Genomic DNA, 25,781 nt, shown 5'->3' on the forward strand with positions numbered 1-25,781 from the left:
TAAATCTAGCATATAGGGCAGTGAATGAGATAAGGTATACAGAGCTCCTTCTCCAGATCAGCATTCTAAGAGATGTCAACCATGTCAACGCCAGAGGAATCAGGGAAAACAAAACTATTTAAAACTACAGCAGAGTGCAGTCACTACATTTAGGACATAGAGCCCACTGCACTTCAAATGTCTCTGGAGATACTAGTGCAACATTCATTGTCTAATTAGTAACTGAAGTTCATAATAATGATGTGTCTATTTTATTCATTTTGTTTCCTGATGAAGTAAGGAAATACATAATACATTTTGTTTTTATTTTTGGTTTAGTTTTTTTTTGGTGTTATTTTAAAATATATTTTAGATAAGCTTTCATTTAAAATTATTTTTAAATTTTTGTTGCTTAAAGTTAAACCTCATTTTTTAAAAAAGGCTCTCTCCAGGATGACATGATCTGCAAAAAATAGCCAAGTTTTTCTATAAATGGCAATATATTCTGCATGTCCTCCCTGGCAGATATATAACAATGTGTTGTTATAGTTTGCTAGCTGCTGGAATGCAACAACCAGAGACAAATCGGCTGTTAATAAAAGGGAATTTATTTCTTTAGTTCTTCAGAAGAAAGGCAGTTAACTTTCAACTGAGGTTCTTTCTTACTTGGGAAGCACAGGGTGATGATCTCTGCTGGCCTTCTCTCCAGGCCTCTGGGTTCCAACAACTTTTCCCTGGGTGATTTCTTTCTACATCTCCAAAGGCCTGAGCTGAGCTGTGAGTGCTGAGATGAGGCATGCAGAACTGCTTGGGTTGTGCTACACTGAATTCTCTCATTTAAGGACCAGCCAATTAAATCAAGCATCACTCATTACAGCAGGCATGCCTCTTAGCTGACTGCAGATGTAATGAGTAAAAGATGAGGTTCACACACCATTGGCTCATGTCCTCAGCAACAGAACTAGGTACCGTCACCTGGCCAAGTTGACACCTGAACCTAACTACCACACAATGCATGTCCTTTTTAAACTATAAATTCCTTGTTACCAGGAACTGGCTCTGTTCAACTTGCTTTGGATATAGAATGGTTATCTGAACACACAATAAAAGTTTAGAATCCTAGACTTTTAGACCAAATGGAACCTCAGATATCATTCTAATCCAATCCATTTATTAAAAGTTTCTTAAAGTTAATATGGCACTTCCCCCCAAATTGTACAAAAATTGGGGGGGGGGGATGTGACAGAAAGTCTCCTTCCCAAATATGATCCCTGAGGCCCTAGTATCTCTCTGTCCAGAAACAGCCCCTGTTGCCAGTTTCTTTTGTGAGAACAGTCTATGTAAATACAAGCACAGACTTAGGATTTTATAAAATACAAATAATAGCATAAAATAAAAAAATTTTATTTATAATTATAAATACATGAAATAGAAACAATAAGAATGTCCTTTCACAAATTGTTACAAATGTACCACACTAATGCAAGGTGTTAATAATAGGGTGGTATGAGGATGCTATGCATGATTTTTCTGTAAACCTACAACTTCTCCAGCGGGGGAAAAAAAAAAGACTGCTTTGCCACTTGCCTTTTTCACTTAAAATACTTATGCTGTTAAAAAGAATGAATTTCTGTGCCCTGTGAAAGTTATATATACTGTAGACACTAGAATTAAGCTATCTCAGATTATCCAAAATTTATTACTGCGTCATTAATAAACACGTGTGTACCCCTAAACTTGCAGTTTATGCAAGTGCCTCCTTTCAATTTTGGTCGTGGAATAAACTCCAGAAAGAAGTGAAGGATATGTAAAAGTCAAACCTTCTGCCTGTGAAAATACCCATTAAGGTCCTTCAACACTTTAAGATAAAGAATGGGGAGCCAAGGGGATCAAAGTTGTATTCTTTTTTTTTTTTTTTTTGTATCCTGTATGGTAGGATCACACTTCATTCTTTTTCCATGTGATTATACCATTATTGCAACACCATTTGCTGAATTTTTGTTTGCTTGTCTGTTTGGGAAGAGCATAGGCAGGGAATCGAACACAGGTCTCCCTCATTCCAGGTGAGAATTCTACCACCGAACTACCCTCACATCCAAAGTTGTATTCTTAATATTCTTATTTTTAATGGTTGTTATAGTGTCAAAACTAAGAAAGAGACCCCAAGACTCATTTACTATGGTATTTTCCAAATTGTTGGTCACATCTGATAAGTGGATCTTAAAATCAATTCAGTGTATTGCAATCAGTAGTTTTTAAATGAAATAATAGAAAATATTAAGATGTCCTAATTAGTAAGCATAAAAATTGTTTCATAACAATTCATTGAATATGTGCATGTGGTATGCTGGGTTGTGATGTGAAATAAACTTCTTGTTGTGGATCACAGTGACAAAAGGTTGAAAGTCACTGATCTGACTTCTGATGAGCTGCGACTATAAGTCTTCCCAGATAAAGAGGCATCTGCATATTCCTTCTACCTTAGAACAAGCCTCTCCCAAAGAAATATCCTCACTCGTACTTAATATATGAAGCGCGATGTCACTCTCTTTCCGTCAAGATTATTGGGTAACAGGTTTAATTCCAAACTTATTCTCTTCAAAACAAAATGTTACCTAGCTGAATAATTGATTAAAACCCAGTAGAAATCCATCTTAATCGCTAGCCATCATTATGATTTCAATTATAGGAGCGCAGTGACAATAGGCAAAACTTAGCTACATCTAGAAACTTAACTCACATTCTTTGATCTGGTTTGTTTCCCCTTCCAAATTAGTAAGGCAGAATGCTGCTGACCCACCCACAAACCCTGAGGCATGTCCAAAGAACTGATAGTCTGAATATGGTTATACCAAAAGGAGTAGTAGGATTGTACTTAAATGCTCAATGAAGAACACATTTCTCTTCCCCATGGAGTCCTGAGCAGAAATAATGCAGGAACGGAAGAAGGTTTGTCCAAAACCTCCCATGTTTTATTGGCTTCTTTTATTCCCCTGAGGAAGCAAGAAGGTAAAATGGAAGAGCATGGGCCTGGGCTTTAAGAAATACGTATTCTGAGTTGAGTCTGAGCTTGGTTGTAACTTGAAAAAGCCTTTGAATGTCTCTGGGCCTCTATGTCTTCATTACTAAAATGAGGGGTTGTGCCACAACAGTTTAGCCACAAATAATAATCATAGCTGCACTTACATGGCACTTACCATGTCATAAGTTCTGTTTAAAGCATTTAACATAATTGCTGATTTAATCCTCACATAACACCAATACGCAGGGAAGAGTTTTTCCTTATTTTACAGATGGATATACTGAATAGCAGAGAGGTTAAGTAATGTGCCCAAAGACACACTTTAAGAGGTTGTAGAGCTGGGATTCGAACCCAGGCAGTTGCTCCAGGTGCTGTGCTCTTAGCATCATGCAATACTGCCTCAGCAAAGACCCTTTTTATCACTTATCCTATCCCAATTACTGCCTAAATTCCATGTCGCTAAAGATATTTTCTACTAAATAAACTGCATTGACTATACAGAACTTAATTCCTTTTCCATTTTTATTAATCAGAAGTATATCAAATCAAAAACTGGGTTTTCTGGACAGCATAAAATGAGTTACTGCACATATTGATATAATTCCTGCCCAAAGTGAAATTTAATGTCTTAGTTAACTTAATAAAGTTATAGCAAGTATGATTTCTGTTAGCTCAGGGATCTCAGTTACCAGTTGGTGACTTCCTTATGTCTGGAACATCAGATTTCCCCTTCGATAAATTGTCAGAAAAAAAAACATTTAATTTACCTTTCCAGAATGCCCACAGCTTATTATATACCTCACTCAGGGTAGGTCATTATATATTTCTGCATTGATTGTTTTAGTCCCTCTAGAAGTGGTTCTCCAGAGCAGGGGGCATATCACCACTCTGGAGGATGAGGGCTGGTGGCTGGAGAACAGCAGAAGTGAGGAAGAGATATGGGACCTCATTCCTACCTTACCCCAGCTCCACCATGGCTTCACTGGGAGAATCTCCCCTCCTTCTGGTCTCTTGGAGGTCCAGGCAAGCCCTTGCATACTCTTACTGTTTCTAGACTTTCCTTGTGTTTTGTGCTGCTCCTGCACATATAGCAATGTGCCATTTGGTAAAAAGTACTACCTTTGTGCAAGGGGGTGTCCATACCTCATAGAGATTAGAGGATACTCTGTGCTCAGGCTAAAGCCTCATCAGCCCACCAAGTATCTCGACATCACCTTTGATGCTCCAGTTGCCTCAGGTTGGACTCACATTGTCAAGTGAGGTTCTTGACCCATATTCATTCACTCTTTAAAAGATATTTATCAAAAAGTCCATGATAAAATAGCACTTCACACCCACTAGGATAGCTAAAATAAAAAAGACAGTGTTAGTGAAGATGTGGAGAAATTGGAATCCAAATATGCTGTTGGTTGGAATGTAAAATGGTGCAATCACTGTGGAAAACAATTTGGCAGTTCCACAGAAGGTTTAACACAGAGTCTCCATGTAATCCAGCAATTCCACTCCCAAGTATATAGCTAAGAGAATTTAAAACATATGCCAATTTAAAAACCTGTATACAAATGCTCATAACAACATTATTCATGATACCCAAAATGTGGAAACAACACAAACGTCCATCAACTGACAAGCACATAAACAAAATGCTGTATAATAGAATGTTATAAAAAGGAATGAGGGCAGGCCATGGTGACTCAGCAGGCAGTGTTCTCACCTGCCATGCTGGAGACCCAGGTTTGATTCTGGTGCCTGCCCTTGCAAAAAAAAAAAAGAAAGAAAGAAATGAAGTACTGGGGTGCAAGGGTAGTTCAGTGGTAGAATTCCCAGCTGCCATGCGGGAGACCCGAGTTTGATTCCTGGCCCATGAACTTTCCAAACAAATAAAACAAAATTCAACAAATGGTGCTGCAATAATGGGATACTCACATGGAAAATGAATGAAATGTTACCCCACCATACAGCATCCAAAAAAATAAAAAAAGAAAAAGGAATGAAGTACTTATACCTGCCTCAATATGGATGAACCTTGAGAACATTATGCTAAATTAAAGAAACCAGACACAAAAGAACACATATCGTAGGAGTCCATTTATATAGAATATCCAGAATAGGAAAATCTATAGAGATAGCAAGCAGATTAGTAGTTGCTGGGGAGAGTGGGTGGGGGAGAGGGAAACGAGAATGACTGCTAATAGATGTGAAGTTTCTTTTTGAGGTCATGAAATTAGATCATGTTGATGGTTGCTCAACTCCATGATCACTGAATTATATACTTTATAAGAGTGAGTTTTGTAGTGTGTGTATTATATCTCAATAAAGATGTAATTAAAAAATAGAAAATAGGTTTTGAAGTCCTACCTTGTGGAAAACACTCTTCTAGGCATTGAGGGGTTTCAGCAATGAGCTAAGACAAGGTACTTGATCTCATGGAATTTGGATTCTAGTAAATAAACACACAATTGAAAGTAAACTTCAGAGGGGCCAAGATGGCAGCTTAGTGAGGTGTGGAATTTCAATCATCCTCCAGAGCAGCTAGTAAATAGCCAGGAACAGTACAGAACAACTGCTGGGGCCATGTCAATGACGGGGCATACAGTATACCTCAGTCTGGACAAGCTGGACCGGCTGCACGCCCACCCAGAATCATGAGTTCCCCAAGCTGCAGAGGTCGGTGCCCCTCCCCCACAGCCTGGTTCCCTGAGGGGAAAGGGAAGAGACTTTACTAACTGCAAGGAGCTGAGCTCAACCAAGCTCCAATTGTGAAATTAACAAATTCTAACCTCTAAAAATAGGCCCCCAGCTCAGCTAAACCTCAAATAAAAGCTAAAGTTACTAGTTTTTGCCCCAGTGCAGAGGGGGCAGGGCTGACGGGGGTGGAAAAAAAAAAAAAAACAGAGGTTTTTTTTTTTTAATCAGACAGCACAAAGTACTTGAAAAGGTCTGGACCCTAAAAAAAGTGGGGAGGGGGGCACACAGGACCTGGAGATACATAGAACAATGTACCAACTTTAGCTTTTGATTAACAAACCCAAGGAACAAGGGTCCTACTCTGAAAAGGATTTTTTTTCTTTGTTTCTACAACTTAAAACTGCTCTCAGGCTCCAAATGCCCCATACAAGGGCAAAATTAAACTTGTCTGAGAGACAAAAAAGCTGGTTAGGTGAAAGGAGGTAATTCCCTGGAGGCTGGGCCTTCTCCCAGGAGGGGGACGGAATCCCTCCCTCAAGGAATTGAGGTTGTAGCCAGCCTACAACCTCTCGTCTTTCTCAACCACACCCTCAGCAGGAAGAGGCTGCTGAATTAAAGATACAACAACACTTTATGCTGGTAGGACCCACAGGCAAACACCACATACTGGGCAGTATAGGAAAAACACAGAGTCTGAGGTTTCATTGGCAAGTTTGTCAACCTGCTGGGTCTCCCCATCAGGGAAAACTTATGCAGGTGACTCTCTCCTCCTGAGAAGAGGCCAATCTGGTCTATGAAAATCTGACTGAGATCTATAATACCTAAGTATACCCTCCTAAGGAATAAAGGGAAAAAAAGGTATTATATAGGCAGGGCAAGAAACAATAAAACAAGAACTGAAAAAATTCTGATCCGAAAACAAAACCTATGCTGGAGGTCTAAAATAAGCTGAACTGAATGTCAAAGAATAGATAGATAACAAAGGCATCCAGCAAGAAAATCCTAGGTAAAAGAGTGAAAACAGTCTCCAGAATAAACTAATTAAGGAAATAAAATGCCTAGACACCAGCAAAAAATAACAAATCATTCTTGGAAAATTGAAGATATGACCCAGCCAAAGGAACAAACTAACAATTCAAATAAGATGTAGTTGAAATAATTAATTCAAGATTTTAAACAGACATGGAACATCTCATCAAAAATCAAATTAACAGATTGAGAAGGATATAAAGAAGGCAAGGGACAAACAAAATGAAGAAATCGAAAATGTGAAAAAGCAAATCACAGAACTTATGGGAATGAAAGGCACAGTAGAAGAAATGAGAAATACGGAAAAGTACAATGTTAGATTTCAAGAGGCAGAAAATAGGATTAGTGAATTGGAGGACAGGACATCTGAAATCTGATAAGCAAAAGAAAAATAGGGAAAAGAATGGAAAATATGAACAGGGACTCGGGGAATTGAATGACAACATGAAGCACACAAATATAAATATTGCGGGTGCCCCAAAAGGAAAAGAGAAGGGAAAAGGAGGAAAAGACTAATGGAGGAAATTATCACTGAAAGTTTCCCAACTGTTATGAAATGCTTAAAATTACAGATCCAAGAAATGCAGCATACCCCAAACAGAATAGATCCAAACAGCCATACTCCAAGACACTTACTAATCAGAATGTCAGATGTCAAAGACAAAGAGAGAATTTTGAAAGCAGCAAGAGGAAAGCAATCCATCACTGTTCTAGTTTGCTAGCTGACAGAATGCAGCACACCAGAGATGGATTGACTTTTAATAAAAGGGGATTTATTTTGTTAGTTCTTCAGAAGAAAGGCAGCTAACTTTCAACTGAGGGTCTTTCTTATGTGGGAAGGAACAAGGTGATCTCTGCTGGCCTACTCTCCAGGCCTCTGGGTTCCAACAACTTTCCTCAGAGTGATTTCTTTCTGCATCTCCAAAGACCTAGGCTGAGCTGTGAGTGCTGAGATGAGGTATGCTGAGCTGCTTGGGCTGAGCTATGTTGCGCTCTCTCATTTAAGTACAAGCCAATTAAATCAAACATTGTTCATTGCAGCAGGCACACCTCTAGCAGACTGCAGATGTAATGAACAACAGATGAGGTTCATGTACCATTGGCTCATGTCTACAGCAACAGAACTAGGCACTTTGACCTGGCCAAGTTGACACCTGAACCTGACTACCACAATCACATACAAGGGAAGCCCAATAAGACTATGTGTAGATTTCTCAGCAGAAACCATGGAGATGAGAAGACAGTGGTATATATACTTAAGATTCTAAAAAGGGAAAATCTGCCAACCAAAAATTCTATATCCAGGGTGGGCCATGGTGGCTTAGCAGGCAGAGTTCTTGCTGGAGACCTGGGTTCAATTCCCGGTGCTTACCCATGCAAAAGAAAAAAAAAAACACACTAAAATCATCCTCAATAGGGATTAAGAACAAGACAAGGATGTCCACTGTCACCATTGTTATTCAACATCGTGTTGGAAGTTCTAGCCAGAGACAAGAAAAAGAAATACAAGGCATCAGAATTGGAAAGGAAGAAGTAAAACTCTCACTGTTTGCAACTGATATGATGCAATATGTAAAAAACCCCAAAAAATCCACAGCAAAACTACTAGAGATAATAAACGAGTACAGCAAAGTGACATGTTAGAAGATCAACACTCAAAAAACTACAATGTTTCTATACATTAGCAATGAGCAATCACAGGGGGAAATCAAGAAAAAAATTCCATTTCCAATTGCAACCAAAAGATTAAAATATTTAGGAATAAATTTAACTAAAGATATGAAAGACCTATACAAGGAAAACTAGAAGAAATTGATAAAAGAAATCACAAAAGACCTAAATAAATGGAAGGGCATACCATGTTCATGGATTGCAAGAGTAAACATAGTTAAGATGTCAATTCTACCTATATTGATTTATAGATTCAATGCAATATGAATTAAAATCCAAAAAACTTACTTTTCAGGAATAGAAAAACCAATAACCAAATTTATCTGGAAGGGCAGGGTGCCCCAAATAGCTAGAAATATACTGGGAAAGAGGGTCGGCCATGGTGGCTCAGCAGGCAGAGTTCTCACCTGCCATACTGGAGACCCTGGTTCAATTCCTAGTGCCTGCCCAGAGGTCTCATACTACCTGACTTTAAGGCATAATATGAAGCTACAGTGGTCAAAACAGCATAAAGATAGATACACTGAACAATGGAATTGAACAGAGTGTTCAGATATAGACTCTCTCATCTATGGATAATTGATCTTTGATAAGGCAGCCAAGCCAACTCACCTGGGACAGAACATTCTCTTCAATAAATGGTGCTTGGTGAACTGGATGTCCACATGCAAAAGAATGAAAGAGGATCCATATCTCATACCCTACACAAAAATTAACTCATAATGGATCAAAGACCTAAACATTAGAGCTAAGACCATAAAACTTTTAGAAGAAAATGTAGGGAAATACCTTATAAAACTTGTAGTAGGAGGTGGTTTCCTAGATCTTATACCCAAAGCAGGATTATTGAAGAAAGAAATAGATAATTGGGAACTCCTCAAAATGAAACACTTTTGTGCATCAAAGAACTTTGTCAAGAAAGTAAAAAGACAGCCTACACAATGGGAAACAGTATTTAGAAATGACATATCAGATAAATGTCTAATATCCAGAATATATAAAGAGATTGTTCAACTCAACAACAAAAAGACAAACAACCCAATTACAAAATGAGCAAAAGACATGAACAGACACTTCTCAGAAGAGGAAATACAAATGGCTAAAAGGCACATGAAAAGATGCTCAACTTCCCTGGCTATTAGGGAAATGTAAATCAAAACCTCAATAAGATATAATCTCACACCCACCAGAATGGCCATTATCAATAAAACGGAAAACGACAAGTGCTAGCGAGGATGTAGAGTAAGAGGCACACTTATCCACTGTTGTGGGTGGGAATTAAAATGGTACAACTGCTGTAGAAAGCAGTTTGGCAGTTCCTCAGGAAGCTAAGTATAGAATTGCGATATGATCTGGCAAAACCATTGCTTAGGTATCAATTGGTGGACATGATGGCAAGGACACAAATGGACAGCTGGACACCAATGTTTATAGCAGCATTATTTACAATTGCCAAGAGATGGAAACAGCCTAAATGTCCATCAAAATGAATGGCTAAACAAGCTGTGGTATATGCATACAATGGAATATTATGCAACTGTAAGACAGAATAAAATCATGAAGGATGTAACAACATGGATGGACCTTGAGGACATTATGCTCAGTGAGATTAGGCAGAAACAAAAGGACAAAATACTGAATGGTCTCACTTATACAAACTAACATTAATGAATGAACTTGGAGAATTTCAATTAAGAACATAGGTCATCAGGAGATAGAGTAGATATAGTGTAATTGGAGCTGAAGGGATGCAGATTGTGCAACAGGACTGATAGTAAAAATTCAGAAATGGAGAACACAATACTACCTGATTGCAGCACAATAATGTAAGTACACTGAATTAAGCTGGATGTGAGAATGATAGGAGGGCTGAGGGCACATATGAAACCAGAAGAAAAGATAGATGATAAAGACTGAGGTGGTATAATTTAGGAATGTCTAGAGTATACAATGATAGTGACTAAATGTACAAATTAACAAATGTTTTTGCATGAGGAAGAACAAAGGAATGTCAATATTACAGGATATTGAAAATAGATGGTCATTCATATTTTAAAACTTCAACTTCTGTGTCAGACTAAAGCAAAAAAAATCTTTGGTACAAAATTTATATTTAGACTAATGCATTTCCTAATATAACTGATATGGACAGGTTAACTGAACACCATAAGTACATGGAACCTTGAATAGGGCATGAGATTTTGTAGGTTTGTCCAGAGTGATGCCCCAATAAATCCCAGAGTGATTTGAATGGTGAATAAAGAAGTATTTGCAAAGTCCCCTTGGGGGAATGGCAAGAAAGGGGGAAAATTCTACTTGTTCAAGTGGAGAATTCCTGATATTCTCACAAGCAGTGTGGACAACCAAATCAACAGACTGAGCCCTCAATCTTGAGCTTTGTTCATATGAAACATCACTGCAAAGGATAGGCTAAGCCTACTTAAAATTAGGCCTAAGACTCACACCCAAGAGAACCTCTTTTGTTGCTCAGATGTGGCCTCCCTCTCTCAGTCAACATGGCAAGCAAACTCACTGCCCTCTTTACATGGGACATTACTCCCAGGGGTGTAAACTTCCCTGGCAACATGGGTCAGAAATCCTAGAATGAGCTGGGACTCAGCATCAAGGGATTGAGAAAACTTTTTTTTTATTATTAATTAAAAAATTAACTAACACAACATTTAGAAATCATTCCATTCTACATATACAATCAGTAATTCCCAATACCATCACATAGATGCATATTCATCATTTCTTAGTACATTTGCATCGATTTAGAAAAAGAAATAAAAACACAACAGAAAAAGAAATAAAATGATAATAGAGAGAAAGAAATAAAAATAAAAAAATAAAAAAACTATACCTCATATGCAGCTTCATTCAGTGTTTTAACATAATTACATTACAATTAGGTAGTATTGTGCTGTCCATTTCTGAGTTTTTGTATCCAGTCCTGTTGCACAGTCTGTATCCCTTCAGCTCCAATTACCCATTATCTTACCCTATTTCTATCTCCTGATGGTCTCTGTTACCAATGACATATTCCAAGTTTATTCTCTAATGTCGGTTCACATCAGTGGGACCATACAGTATTTGTCCCTTAGTTTTTGGCTAGTCTCACTCAGCATAATGTTCTCTTGGTCCATCCATGTTATTACATGCTTCATAAGTTTATTCTGTCTTAAAGCTGCATAATATTCCATCGTATGTATATACCACAGTTTGTTTAGCCACTCATCTATTGATGGACATTTTGGCTGTTTCCATCTCTTTGCAATTGTAAATAAATAATGCTGCTATAAACATTGGTGTGCAAATGTCCGTTTGTGTCTTTGCCCTTAAGTCCTCTGAGTAGATACCTAGCAAGGATATTGCTGGGTCATATGGCAATTCTATATACAGCTTTTTGAGGAACCGCCAAACTGCCTTCCACAGTGGTTGCACCATTTGACATTCCCACCAACAGTGGATAAGTGTGCCTCTTTCTCCACATCCTCTCCAGCACTTGTCATTTTCTGTTTTGTTGATAATGGCCATTCTGATGGGTGTGAGATGATAGCTCATTGTGGTTTTGATTTGCATTTCTCTAATGGCCAGGGACATTGAGCATCTCTTCATGTGCCTTTTGGCCATTTGTATTTCCTCTTCTGAGAGGTGTCTGTTCAAGTCTTTTTCCCATTTTGTAATTGGGTTGGCTGTCTTTTTGTTGTTGAGTTGAACAATCTCTTTATAAATTCTGGATACTAGACCTTTATCTAATATGTCGTTTCCAAATATTGTCTCCCATTGTGTAGGCTGTCTTTCTACTTTCTTGATGAAGTTCTTTGATGCACAAAAGTGTTTAATTTTGAGGAGCTCCCATTTCTTTCTTTCTTTCTTCAGTGCTCTTGCTTTAGGTTTAAGGTCCATAAAACTGCCTCCAATTGTAAGTTTCATAAGATATCTCCCTACATTTTCCTCTAACTGTTTTATGGTCTTAGACCTAATGTTTAGATCTTTGATCTATTTTGAGTTAACTTTTGTATAGGGTGTGAGATACGGGTCCTCTTTCATTCTTTTGCATATGGATATCCAGTTCTCTAGGCACCATTTATTGAAGAGACTGTTCTGTCCCAGGTGAGTTGGCTTGACTGCCTTATCAAAGATCAAATGTCCATAGATGAGAGGATCTATATCTGAGCACTCTATTCAATTCCATTGGTCAATATATCTATCTTTATGCCAGTACCATGCTGTTTTGACCACTGTGGCTTCATAATATGCCTTAAAGTCAAGCGGCGTGAGACCTCCAGCTTCGTTTTTTCTCCTCAAGATACTTTTAGCAATTCGGGGCACCCTGCCCTTCCGGATAAATTTGCTTATTGGTTTTTCTATTTCTGAAAAATAAGTTGTTGGGATTTTGATTGGTATTGTGTTGAATCTGTAAATCAATTTAGGTAGAATTGGCATCTTAACTATATTTAGTCTTCCAATCCATGAACACGGTATGCCCTTCCATCTATTTAAGTCTTCTGTGATTTCTTTTAACAGTTTCTTGCAGTTTTCTTTGTATAGGTCTTTTGTCTCTTTAGTTAAATTTATTCCTAAGTATTTTATTCTTTTAGTTGCAGTTGTAAATGGAATTCATTTCTTGATTTCCCCCTCAGCTTGTTCATTGCTAGTGTATAGAAACACTACAGATTTTTGAATGTTGATCTTGTAGCCTGCTACTTTGCTGTACTCATTTATTAGCTCTAGCAGTTTTGCTGTGGATTTTTCAGGGTTTTTGACGTATAGTATCATATCATCTGCCAACAGTGATAGTTTTACTTCTTCCTTTCCAATTTTGATGCCTTGTATTTCTTTTTCTTGTCTAATTGCTCTGGCTAGAACTTCCAACACGATGTTGAATAACAGTGGTGATAGTGGACATCCTTGTCTTGTTCCTGATCTTAGGGGGAAAGTTTTCAATTTTTCCCCATTGAGGATGATATTAGCTGTGGGTTTTTCATATATTCCCTTTATCATTTTAAGGAAGTTCCCTTCTATTCCTATCCTTTGAAGTGTTTTCAACAGGAAAGGATGTTGAATCTTGTCAAATGCCTTCTCTGCATCAATTGAGATGATCATGTGATTTTTCTGCTTTGATTTGTTGATATGGTGTATTACATTAATTGATTTTCTTATGTTGAACCATCCTTGCTTACCTGGGATGAATCCTACTTGGTCATGATGTATAATTCTTTTAATGTGTTGCTGGATTCGATTTGCTAGAATTTTGTTGAGGATTTTTGCATCTATATTCATTAGAGAGATTGGTCTGTAGTTTTCGTTTTTTGTAATATCTTTGCCTGGTTTTGGTATGAGGGTGATGTTGGCTTCATAGAATGAATTAGGTAGCTTTCCCTCCACTTCAATTTTTTTGAAGAGTTTGAGCAGGGTTGGTACTAATTCTTTCTGGAATGTTTGGTAGAATTCACATGTGAAGCCGTCTGGTCCTGGACTTTTCTTTTGGGGAAGCTTTTGAATGACTGATTCAATTTCTTTACTTGTGATTGGTTTGTTGAGGTCATCTATTTCTTCTCTAGTCAAAGTTGGTTGTTCATGCCTTTCTAGGAACCTGTCCATTTCATCTACATTGATGTATTTATTAGCATAAAGTTGTTCATAGTATCCTGTTATTACCTCCTTTATTTCTGTGAGGTCAGGGGTTATGTCTCCTCTTCCATTTCTGATCTTATTTATTTGCATCCTCTCTCTTCTTCTTTTTGTCAATCGTGCTAAGGCCCCATCAATCTTGTTGATTTTCTCATAGAACCAGCTTCAGGTCTTATTGATTTTCTCTATTGTTTTCATGTTCTCAATTTCATTTATTTCTGCTCTAATCTTTGTTATTTCTTTCCTTTTGCTTGCTTTGGGGTTAGTTTGCTGTTCTTTCTCCAGTTCTTCCAAGTGGACAGTTAATTCCTGCATTTTTGCCTTTTCTTCTTTTTTGATATAGGCATTTAGGGCAATAAATTTCCTTCTTAGCACTGCCTTTGCTGTGTCTCATAGGTTTTGATATGTTGTGTTTCCATTTTCATTTGCCTTGAGATATTTACTAATTTCTCTTGTAATTTCTTCCTTGACCCACTTGTTGTTTAAGAGTGTGTTGTTGAGCCTCCACATATTTGTGAATTTTCTGGCACTCTGCTATTATTGATTTCCAACTTCATTCCTTTATGATCTGAGAAAGTGTTGTGTATGATTTCAATCTTTTTAAATTTGTGGAGACTTGCTTTGTGACCCAGCATATGGTCTATCTTTGAGAATGATCCATGAGCACTTGAGAAAAAGGTGTATCCTGCTGTTGTGGGGTGTAACATCCTACAAATGTCTGTTAAGTCTAGCTCATTTATTGTAATATTCAAATTCTCTGTTTCTTTATTGAACCGCTGTCTAGATGTTCTCTCCATTGATGAGAGTGGGGAATTGAAGTCTCCAACTATTATGGTAGATGTGACTATTTCCCTTTTCAGTATTTGCAGTGTATTCCTCACGTGTTTTAGAGCATTCTGATTGGGTGTGTAAATATTTATGATTGTTATGTCTTCTTAATTGTTCCTTTTATTAGTAGATAGTATCCTTCTTGTCTCTTTTAACTGTTTTACATTTGAAGTCTAATTTGTTGGATATTAGTATAGCTACTCCTGCTCTTTTCTTTGTTATTTGCATGAAATGTCTTTTCCCAACCTTTCACTTTCAACCTATGTTTATCTTTGGGTCTAAGATGTGCTTCCTGTAGACAGCATGTAGAAGGATCCTGTTTTTTAATCCATTCTGCCAGTCTATGTCTTTTGATTGGGGAATTCAGTCCATTAACATTTAGTGTTATTACTGTTTGGGTAATAGTTTCCTCTACCATTTTGCCTTTTGTATTATATATATCATATCTAATTTTTCTTCTTTCTACACTCTTCTCCACACCTCTCTCTTCTGTCTTTTCATATCTGACTCTAGTGCTCCCTTTAGTATTTCTTGCAGAGCTGGTCTCTTGGTCAAAAATTCTCTCAGTGACTTTTTGTCTGAAAGTGTTTTAATTTCTCCCTCATTTTTGAAGGACAATTTTTCTGGATATAGAATTCTTGGTTGGCAGTTTTTCTCTTTTAGTAATTTAAATATATCATCCCACTGTCTTCTTGCTTCCATGGTTTCTGCTGAGAAATCTACACATAGTCTTATTGGGTTTCCCTTGTATGTGATGGATTGTTTTTCTCTTGCTGCTTTCAAGATCCTCTCTTTCTCTTTGATCTCTGACATTCTAACTAGTAAGTGTCTTGGAGAACGCCTATTTGGATCTATTCTCTTTGGAGTGCGCTTCATAATCTGTAATTTTAGGTCTTTCATAAGAGTTGGGAAATTTTCAGTGATAATTTCTTCCATTAGTTTTTCTCCTCCTTTTCCCTTCTCTTCTCCTTCCGGGACACCCACAACACGTGTATTTGTGTGCTTCATATTATCATTCAATTCCCTGAACCCCTGCTCAAATTTTCCCATTCTTTTCCCTATAGTGTGTTTCTTTTTGGATTTCAGATGTTCCATCCTCCAGTTCACTAATTCTAACCTCTGTCTCTTGAAATCTACCATTGTAGGTTTCCATTGTTTTTTCATCTCTTCTACTGTATCTTTCATTCCCATAAGTTCTGTGATTTGTTTTTTCAGACTTTCCATTTCTTCTTTTTGTTCATCCCTTGCCTTCTTTGTGTCCTTCCTCAATTTATTGATTTGGTTTTTGAAGAGGTTTTCCATTTCTGTTCGTATATTCAGAATTAGTTGTCTCAGCTCCTGTATCTCATTTGAACTATTGGTTTGTTCCTTTGACTGGGCCATATCTTCAATTTTCCTGGTGTGATTTGTTATTTTTTGCTGGCATCTGGACATTTAATCAGATTTCCCTGAGTGTGGGACCCAGCAGGTTGAAAGACTTTCCTGTGAAGTCTCTGGGCTCTGTTTTTCTTATCCTGCCCAGTATGTGGTGCTTGTCTGTCTGTGGGTCCCACCAGCAAAAGATGTTGTGGCTCCTTTAACTTTGGAAGGCTCTCCCTGCTGGGTGCATGGTGGAGACAGAGGAAAGGTTGTAGGCTGGTTTTAATGGCTTCAAATTGCGAAGTCCTGGGATCTGAATTCTTTGAGAGAGGGATTCCACCTGAGTTGTGTTTCACCCCTCCCGTGGGGAAGGTTCAGGTGGTAGAGAGCCCTGAAAGCAGCCTGTTTCTGCGTTTGGGGCAGTTGTAACCTGTGTAATCCTGGTGCTGAGTCCAGAGGCAACCAAGCCTCCGTAGAAACAGCAGCAGAAGGCTCTTTTTTTGAAGAAAAAAAGAAGGCCCCTTTCCTCTTTTTCAGTTAGCCCAATAGGCGACTTCTGCCTTGATCAGTTTTGCCTGATCTGGGGGCCTATTTTTAGTAGTCAGAATTTGTTTATTAATGCCACTATTGGTGTTTGGTTGGACTCAGTCCCTGCTACTGTTGGAAACTCTTTCCTTTCCCTCCGGGAAGCCGCCTGTGGGGGAGACACGCTGGTCACCAGCCGCCGCGGCTTGGGGAACTCACTGATCCGAGCCTCGCAGCCGGACCAGGAAGCCGCCTGTGGGGGAGGGGCGCCGGTCGCCGGCCGCCGCAGCTTGGGGAACTCGCCTCTCCAAGACTCTCAGCCATCTGGGAAGCCACCCATGAGGGAGGGGCACCGGCCAGCAGCCATCACGGCCCGGGGAAGCACGCGCCGCTCGGGGAACTCACCACTGCGGAGTCTTGCAGCCGGTCCAGCCAGTCCAGACTGGGGTACGCTGTGTGTCCAGTCTCTGTCATGGCTCCAGGAGCTGTTCTGTACTGTTTCTGGTTATTTAGTAGTTGTTCTGGAGGAGGAACTAAGACGCGCGCACCTTATTAAGCCGCCATCTTGGCCCCTCCTTGAGAAAACTTTCTTGACTGAAAGGGGGAGGAAAGAAATGAGACAAAATAAAGTGTCAGTGGCTGAGAGATTTCAGAGTCAAGAGGTTATCCTGGAGGTTATTCTTATGCATTTTATAGATTTCCCTTTTTTAGTTTAAGGTGTATTAGAGAGGCTAGAGGGAAGTGCCTGAAACTGTAGAACTGTGTTCCAGTAGCCATGTTTCTTGAATATGAATGTATAATGATATAGCTTTCACAATGTGACTATGTGATTGTGAAAACCTTATGTCTAATGTTCCTTTTAGTTACAGTATGGACAGATGAGTAAAAAATATGGATTAAAAATAAATGAATAATGGGGGAACAAATGTTAAAACAACTTGAGTAGATTGAAATACTAGTGATCAATTACAGGAAGTGGTAAGAGATATTGGGAAAAAAGGGGCAACAAAGGTTAAGTATATTGGGTAGATGGAAATACTAGTGGTCAATGAGAGGGAGGGGTAAGGGGTGTGGTATATATGAGGTTTTTCTTTTTTCTTTCTATTTCTTTTTCTGGAGTAATGAAAATGTTCTAAAAAATTATCATGATGATGAATATACTACTATGTGATGATATTGTGAGCCATTGATTGCACACCATGTATGGAATGTTTGTGTATTAAGAATGATTGTGTTGTATGTTGCTTATCAATAAAAATATTTTTTAAAAAAAAAGAGAGAGAGAGAGAGAAAAGAAAGTAAACTTCATGCTTCTGCAAATTGAACCATGGGCCAGAGCAAGTCTGGACGTCTAGGCAAGGTTCCTTCCCACTCACGTGGACTCCTGGCAAGACTTCCTATCCAAAGCAGCTCCTGGATGCAAAGTGGGCCCCTCACAGTGCTTCTCTCAGGGCCACACACACAGCAGCTCCCTGGCCAAGGCCCCAACCCAGGAATTCACTACTGGCTCAAGACTCAAAGCATCTGAGCTCCCCACTGCCCCCCTCCTTCCGTTCTTCTCCCAACCTCCCTGGCTTTCTTCCTCCAACTCACTTTTATCCTTATTTATTCACTTAACAAATTATTTAAGAAATATTTACTAAGGACTCTATTCATTAGAATGCTCTGGGCTAGAAGAAACAGAAAACTGTGACTCAAAATGGTTTAAACGATAAGAAACATTTTTATTTCCTGTAACAGGATGTCCAAACTCTGTTTCTCTGACATACATTGCTTCTGTCCTCGTCAGTGTGTTGTCTTTGTCCTCAGGCAGCAGCTGGGGTAACCCAACAACAACTAGGGCACATGTTTTCTTGGTTAACTGTAGCAGAAAAAAAGTTGTCTTCCAACTATGGAATAAAAATCCATCTTTTTAGTACCCACAGTTGGTCTAAGCTTGCACTCCTGCACCAATCACTGGTGGGGAGATTGGTATTTCCAAGATTGACTGAATGCTGGAACTGGAGCTGGGTCAGTGTCATCTGAATCATGTGGGCTACATTTGAAGGTGTTCAGTCTGATTTACTATTTATTATAAACTGTTTAACTATTTCCTCCTTAAGCTCAATCCAGGTCCTAAGTATTTTACTTTGCGCAAGGGATAGTAAAATTTTCAGTTGCTGAGGGACTGTTTTTAACCCTAAAGCTGCCTCAAAGCCTCCCAAAAGAACCATGAGCAGTTTTTCTGGGAGGGAGCATTTCAAAGCCTGTTACATCTAGATGGGATATCTGAGAGCAAGTACCTGAAACCCCAATATCACTATAAGCAACCACTCATCCACTGTCCTTATGGCCCACCCTGCTCATATCCCACAAAATCCTCATGAGCTTAGGTGTGCCTCTGGGAAAAAGTTATTTCACTTCTGTCCCTATCCATGCAATGTACTATGAAATAGATGTCAAATGTTCTGCTAGAAGGCTCTATCCTTCAATGCTGGAAAGGCTGAATCCAGCATTGGTCAAGCTATCCATCTATGTTTAGACAGGTTTTTGGACTTTTTTGACACCCCTCAGAAATATTTTTGGAAATCTGGTTTCATATTATTTAAATGCCACCAGAAATTTAAAAAAATACATTGTAGACAAGTCATGCTGCAGCTGAAACTTTTTTGTTTCCTTATTCCTACACAAAGATTGTTTGGAGTCTTTAAAGTATAGAACCACCCCATTACCATAAACATACATGCCCCAATTTTCCCACCTACCAAAAATGTGGTTTCAGATTAAACCAAGGCCATTAGTTCTAAATTCCACATGTGTCTAATCAAAAATCACACTGTTGTCTGGAATAAATGCAAAACAAAGAGATTTGCCAACATAACAGGAAGGAGAAAGGCCAACAGCAATAGAACTGCAATTATTTGCTTAAATTTATGGGCAGCAAAAGCACAAACACTGGTCTCTCAGTAGAGAGTTTTTCAAAATAATACATACAGACCTAAATATGTAATACAGAACTTAATCCAACTATTACTACTAAAAATGTGAATTATGAATACTTTATATTTCTATAGAAGTTTATTATGTATAAAATTCCTTTACATGCATTATTTCATTTATATAACTAATAGTGGGATGGGATGTTTCCATTTTATGGATGAAGGCAAGGTTTACAGTTATCTCATTTGCCCAAAAGAATGAAACTCATCCCTAGTTTTGATTGACCTTAAGCTGTGCCCAGCTCTCTGACAGTGATTCTTTGTGTGTGTGTGTGTGTGTGTGTGTGTGTGTGTGTGTGTGTGTGTGTGTGTATGTGTCTGCTGTATGACTGGGCCACATTTCATTATTTTTCCATGTGATATCCCGTTATTGCAGCACCATTTGTTGAATTTATTTGTATTGTTTCTTTGTTTTTGCTTGTTTGTTTGTTTGCCTGTTTGGGAAGTTCATGGGCCAGGTATCAAACCTAGGTTACCCGGATGGCAGGTGAGAATTATTCCACTGAACTACCCTTGTACCACCTGACATTGATTCTTTTGTTCATATTTAGAGTTCACATTTCCATGGGTCCAGAACAAACGATGAGGTCAAACCTGATTGTCGAATGACTGGATTAGAAGAACAGATAGGAAAATGAAACAAAGGAGTGATCTGGAACAGTTACAGTGAAAATCAGGATTACAATTAAGGAAATTTCTGTGTTTTTTAGGAAGATGAGTTGCTAATTAATATCGACTGTCTTTAAGTATTTACAGAAAATTCAATGAAGGCAAAGCTGAGGAATTTTGCTCCTTGCTTTAAAAACTTTTCTTTTTCAAAATATACACTATAAATCTTGACTATTGCTGTCATCTGAAAAGACCTTTACTGTCACCATTATTTTTATTAATAGTTATTATCTGTTAAGTGTTTGCCACCTCTGTGCTAGGCACTTTGTATACGTTACGTTACCTGATTTAACACTTATAATTACCCTGTAAGTGGGAATTAACTGCATTTCATAGATTAGGAAGTTGCAGCATGGAGGGGTTAAGAATCTTCTTTCACAATATTTGGAAACAATATATCAGATAAAGGTCTAGTATCCAGAATTTATAAAGAGATTGTTCAACTCAACAACAAAAAGACAGACAACCCAATGACAAAATGGGCAAAAAAACATGAACAAACACTTCTCAGGAGAGGAAATACAAATGGCCAAAAGACTCAACTTCCCTGGTTATTCGGGAAATGCATATCAAAACCACAGTGAGACATCATCTCACACCCACCAGCATGGCCATTATCAATAAAACAGAAAATGACCAGTGCTGGAGAGGATGTGGAGAAAGAGGCACACTTATCCACTGTTGGTGGGAATGTAAAATGGTACAAATGCTATAGAAGGCAGTTTGGCAGGTCCTCAAGAAGCTAAGTATAGAATTGCCATATGACCCAGCAATACCATTGCTAGGTATCTACTCAGAGGACATGAGGGCAAGGACACAAATGGACAGTTGCACACCAATGTTCATAGCAACATTATTTACAATTGCCAAGAGATGGGAACAGCCCAAATGTCCATCAACAGAAGAGTGGCTAAACAAGCTGTGCTATATACATACAATGGAATATTATGCAGCTGTAAGACAGAATAAAGTTATGAAGTATGTCACAGCATGGATGGCCCTTAAGGACATTATACTGAGTGGAAATTAGCCACAAACAAAAGGACAAATACTGTATGGTCTCACTGATATGAACTAATATTAGTGAATGGAGATCATCAGGAGATAGAAACAGGGTAGATTTGGGTAATTGGAGCTGAAGGGTTACAGATTGTGCAACAGGACTATTTACAAAAATTCAGAAATGGATAGCATAGTACTACCTAACTGTAATACAATAAAGTTAGGACACTGAATGAAGCTGAATGTGAGAATGATAGAGGGAGAATGCCGTGGGGCACAAATGAAATCAGAAGGAAAGCTAGAGATGGCATAATCTTGGAAAGCCTAGAGTGTATAATGATAGTGACTAAATGTACAAATTTAAAAATATTTTTGCATGAGGAAGAACAAAGGAATGTCAGTATTGCAGGGTGCTGAAAATAGATGGTCATTCATATTTTAAAACTTTAACTTATATGTAAGACTAAAGCAAAAAATGTGTGTTTGGTACAAAATTTATATTTTGACTAGTGTATTTCCTAATATAACTTATGTGAACAGTTTAATTGAACACCATAAGTACATGGAACCCTGAGTAGGGCATGAGATTTTGTAGGTTTGTCCAGAGTGATGCCCTGATAAATCCCAGAGTGATTTGAACAGTGAATAAAGAAGCATTGCAAAGTGCCCTTGGGGGAATGGCAAGAAAGGGGGAAAATTCAACTTCCCCATGTAGAATATTCTCACAAGCAGCCGGGACAACCAAAGCAATAGGCTGAGCCCTCAATCTTGGGCTTTGTTCATACGAAACTTCTCCCTGCAAAGGATAAGCTAAGCCTGCTTAAAATTAGGCCTAAGAGTCACCCCCAGAAGATCTTTTTTGTTGTTCAGATGTGGCCTCCCTCTCTCAGCCAACATGACAAGCAAACTCATTGCCCTCCCCTCTCTACATGGGACATGACTCCAGAGGGTGTGGGCCTTCCTGGCAACATGAGACAGAAATCCTAGAATGAGGTACAATTCAGCATCAAAGGATTGAGAAAATCTTCTTGACCAAAAGGGGGAAGAGTGAAATGAGACAAAATAAAGTATCAATGGCTGAGAGATTCCAAACAGAATTGAGAGGTTATCCTGGAGGTTATTCTTACACCTTATATAGATATCACCTTTTCAGTTATGGTGTAATGGAGAGGCTGGAGGGAACTGCCTGAAAATGGGGAGCTGTGTTCCAGTAGCCATGCTTCTTGAAGAGGATTGTATGATAATACAGCTTTAGCAATGTGACTGTATGTTTGTTAAAACCCTGTGTCTGATGCTGCTTTTATCTACCTTATGAACAGATGAGTAAAATATATGGAGTAAAAATAAATAAATAATAGGGAGAACAAATGTTAAAAATAAATTTAGCAGATTGAAATGCTGGTGATCGGTGAGGGGGAGGGGGAGGGAGAGGGGGTTTGGTATTGTGAGTTTTTTTCTTTTTTCCTTTTATTTCTTTTTCTGGATTGATGCAAATGTCCTGAGAGGTGATCGTGGTAATGAATAAACAACTATGTGATGATATTATGAGTTATTGATTATATAAAAAGAATGGAATGATCATTCGTGTTTGTAAGTTGTTATGTTTTAAAAAAAATTTTTTTAATTTAAATAAATAAATAAATAAATGAAAGAATCTTCTCTCAACTCATGCAAGAGTAAGTCCAGGCTCTCTTTGCGGGAGACAGGTTTCTGATAAACTTCTTCTAAAGGGCAGATACAAAAATTATGTTCTTTCATGGCAACAGCATTGGCTGTTTCTAGAAATATCTGAAATTTATCTCACAAAATTCAAACCTCAATTGTAGCAACTAAATACAAGGGGAAAGGCAGAGTAAAAATAAAATATATGGGTAATTTAATCTTCTCTCTGTTCATTTTAATTGATAACCATGTGTAAGTTCAGTCCACATTCCTGTGATGGATACTGAAAGTATTCAAGGTATTTGAAATTTTATGTTTCCAGAATAGCAAGAGGTGTTGCAAATACTTTATTATAAAAATGCATGCAGCCTTCCCTATAGCCAATGATGCATTTGTTTTTCCCAATGTGTAAAATTTAGGAGACAACCTAGGATATTTTTAGGGTTACATTCCTTGTTTCGATAAATTTTTAAGAGCTATAAGTAGCCCCCTAAAAAGGACATGATCAACAGAGTAATTTTAGTATAGGAGGTAATTAACACTGTTCAATGAAGTTGCTGAGACCAACCCAAAGTGTTGTCTAAAGTATTGCTCAAAATTGAGTGTAAAAGTATTCCAGGTGTTCTGCAACAACACACACACAAATCAGACAGCAGTGCATAGTCCTGCCCTCCAGAAGTTTAAACTGCAATGAAAATGGAAAAGTAAAGCAGATCCAGCCATATGTTCAGTAGATCATTAGACAGGCTCTAGAAGACCAGGTAGTATCAGGAAGACAAACAGGTTACCACAAACACTTTGAAACCTGAATTTCTTGAGAAGTAAATGCTGCCCACCCCTGTAGCCTGGTTCGTGAGCTCAGCAGCAGATGGCTGATTTACCTATCTTATTTTACTCTTGCAGTTAACCTAAGAGAGGGAGAATTCTCAATTTCCAAACCAGATGTGCATGACTGTTTAACTCCAGGAAAACACACAAAGAAATAGCTGGTGACTTTCTCGTTTCCAGGCAATGCTATAGAGATGAGTACAGGGGTTTCTTTTTGCAGCTAAAGCAATGTGACTTCCATTCCATTTAAAAGCTTTAAGGATTCCTAACTTTGCTAAGGGAGAGAAGATTGAAGAATACATTCGTCCATGGAAAATTTTGCCAATTCATTTTCCTCTCCCAATTCACCAGTCCCTCGTATTACTAGAAAGAGTCTGTGAGTTGGGACCAACTCAGACTGTGGTGCTTTTTTCCTTATGAAAATGATTTGCCTCGGGTAATTTGCATAGGCTTTCCTTCAAAGGAAGATGAATAATAAATTTAATTAGCTCAGTGCTTTTCTTAAAATGTATCTGAAAGCAGATGAAAGATCTCCATAATCAACCTACCACCCACGCTTGAATTTTACACTATTTTCTCAAAAGGGAAATGTACTGGTTTGTAACTGTAGTTGCTTATAAATACATTCAGTTATTTTTATCTTGTTTTCTATGCTGGATGTGGCTTTTGCTGTATATAAAGTAGGGAGAAAGAGCTGCCTTTGCAAGGGAAAATTTGTAATTCTTTGCTGATGTGTCCCACTAGTTGTATGGAATACAGACATTTGTGCGCTAATAACACTAAAAAAGGCTTCCCCTAGACCAACACATATAACATTTTGATTTTTATCTTCATCCATTACACTTACTATGTAAATTGTCTGACCTCCCCCTCACAGTATATAATTAAGATTATTATTCATTCATGCAGCATTTACTGAACAGCTACTATTACCAGGTACCAGGGATACAAAGATGAGTATAACATAATTCCCCCCAACCTAGGAAATCTGTAGGGCAGGCCTACAGGATGGAAAGTCAGACAGGAGTTTATGTTTGTAGTCAAGAGCAGAATTTCTTCTTTTGGGGGGCTGGAAATGTCAGTTTCTGCTCTTAAGGATTTCAACTGATTGGATGGGCCTACCCAGATTATCAAGGGCAGGTTCCTTTGCCAGATCTACCAAATATCTTCACAGTAACATCTAGATTACAGTTTGATTAAATTACTTGGTACTTTGGCCTGGCCAGGGTGACACATAAAACTGACACAAGGAGTAACACTGAGGTGAAGTCCTGAAGATAAAGCACAAATTCAACAGTTGTAAGATGGAAAGGCAGACATGACTACAAATTAGATGCTCTGGGACTTTTGTGTTTGCTGAGATTGGAACACAGGCTGATGAGGAGTTTTTACCAACACCACAGCTGATGCATTTTTTAAAAATACAACTGACAATCCACCTTGTTACTCAAGTTGTTACCTATGTCTTCATTTCCTAAAGAGACTTTAATAATACAATGCCACATATAAAATAAGAGCTAAAACAGTGTTGATAGACAAAAGGCAGTGAAGAATAATTCCAGATGACAAACATTTAGTTCAACCAATATTATGCATGTATACATGTATTTATCATCTACTATGTCCCAGGTTCTGGTCTAAATGTCAGGGAGACAAAGGTAAAAGAGGCAGATATGATCCCTGCCCTCCTTAACTTACATTACCTGCAGGGGGAAGGGGCAACAGGCAATGTGATATTTAAGAGGTTTGGGAAGATATCGAGGCATTAAAAACAATAAGAAGTGGTGCATTTGTATTTCCTTGTGTTAACTCGCCCTCTAAAACCATTCTGATCATTACAAATGTAAAAAATTTTGAGTGTGGGATAGATATCATTTCTACAGTTTTCGTTATAAATTTATTTT

At 38.2% G+C, this 25,781-nt stretch overlaps 1 long non-coding RNA gene across 1 annotated transcript in view; it reads left to right on the forward strand.

The window, feature by feature from the left end:
* LOC143689915 (uncharacterized) overlaps positions 1 to 20,478 on the forward strand; it is a 37,322-nt gene extending 16,844 nt beyond the window's left edge. The window contains exon 3 of the long non-coding RNA XR_013178969.1: positions 20,268 to 20,478. This is a non-coding gene — a long non-coding RNA (uncharacterized LOC143689915). The remainder of the gene's footprint in view (positions 1 to 20,267) is intronic.
* Positions 20,479 to 25,781: the final 5,303 nt, after the last annotated feature.

The sequence above is a fragment of the Tamandua tetradactyla genome, chromosome 7 (genome assembly GCF_023851605.1).
Source record: "Tamandua tetradactyla isolate mTamTet1 chromosome 7, mTamTet1.pri, whole genome shotgun sequence".
Lineage (NCBI taxonomy): Eukaryota > Metazoa > Chordata > Mammalia > Pilosa > Myrmecophagidae > Tamandua > Tamandua tetradactyla.